The sequence below is a fragment of the Penaeus monodon genome, chromosome 29, assembly GCF_015228065.2.
Source record: "Penaeus monodon isolate SGIC_2016 chromosome 29, NSTDA_Pmon_1, whole genome shotgun sequence".
Classification (NCBI taxonomy): domain Eukaryota; kingdom Metazoa; phylum Arthropoda; class Malacostraca; order Decapoda; family Penaeidae; genus Penaeus; species Penaeus monodon.
This window is the reverse complement of record NC_051414.1, coordinates 1,137,497-1,138,753: the sequence shown is the minus strand read 5'-3', so window position 1 is coordinate 1,138,753 and position 1,257 is coordinate 1,137,497. Positions and strand designations below refer to the sequence as shown.

General features: G+C 36.8%; 1 long non-coding RNA gene across 1 annotated transcript in view; it reads right to left on the bottom strand.

The window, feature by feature from the left end:
* Positions 1 to 52: 52 nt before the first annotated feature.
* LOC119591879 overlaps positions 53 to 1,257 on the bottom strand; it is an 11,882-nt gene continuing 10,677 nt past the window's right edge. Inside the window, exon 3 of the long non-coding RNA XR_005230382.1 lies at positions 53 to 159. This is a non-coding gene — a long non-coding RNA (uncharacterized LOC119591879). The remainder of the gene's footprint in view (positions 160 to 1,257) is intronic.

Genomic DNA, 1,257 nt, shown 5'->3' with positions numbered 1-1,257 from the left:
CCTCTAGTTAATAAAACCACAATGATAGTATGTGTGAAACTAAAATCAAAGTGCGCCATGTTCTAAAGTACTTACCGAAAGTGTGGCACGGCCCGCTTGATGAGTGGGGTTTCATCTTCTCTCCTGCCCTCCAACATCTCATCATCATCAACTGGCAGTCTGGGTAAGAAGAACAGTTTGACCAGGTTTAAATTATAAGCCAAAAACCAATAAATGGCACTGAAATTAAAAGCTTATTTAAATTATGGGTTACTTCCTCTACTCTGTAGAAAATAGCAAAAGCAATTTCAACAGAAAGAGCACTAAGTATCATTACTTCTAAGATTGCAAGGTGAGTTAGAATATTCCACGACATCAATTCTGATACTCCATTTGGTGGTCATTCTCGCTGTCACCAATGGACATAGAGTAGATAGTTCTTTTCCTTCCCTCTGGGTAAACTTGGAATTCAATTCTCATGGTCACAATTCTATTATTAATGATGCATTAAGTGACTACAATTCATGGCCTCAGAAAAGTAATGGGTCTATATGCCCTTCAACCTGTTCTACCCAAGAGATGCTTCCAGCTCTCCTTTGTATAATGCCATGTTTTGGGAGGTTCGACATCAACAAAATATGCAAGAAAATTAAAAGGTAAATGTTCATACCTGGTTGCTCAATTTAACATGTTTTATCAAATAGAAATAAAATAAAATATGTCTTATTTCCTTTGGTATACAAAAAATTAATATAGAGGATGATGAGTGTTATGAGTAATATACAAGTATTCACAAAGCATCTTCTTGCACAACAAAATAATTGACTGATTGATTGTTTTGCAAAAATCACGGGTCATATTAGAATTGTAAATAAGAATAAAAACAGCAAAAATTTTTATATCAGAAGAAATTAAAAACTTTAGTTAAAATAATAAAATGACTGACCTAATCATATTTTAGTGAGAAGACCAGCTTCCCCTATAAAAAACAGAACCTCATCTCCAGACGTTATCCATCTTTCTCCCAAGATCACAGAAAAGTGGAAGGTACCATCCTGCCTGCAGCACTTGAATAGATACCTTTCCTGTAAATCCCTAAAACTGGGGCACTTAACTAGCAAGTGTCACACAGTCAGGGGAACCAGGCAGTCTTCACAATAATGTTCAGCATCTCTGGACATGAGATATCCAAGGGTTAGTCAGGTGTGACCTATCCGAAGATGGGTCAGAGCTCTTTGGTTACGGCTACACTTGTCCACATAACACCAAGGGGGGATT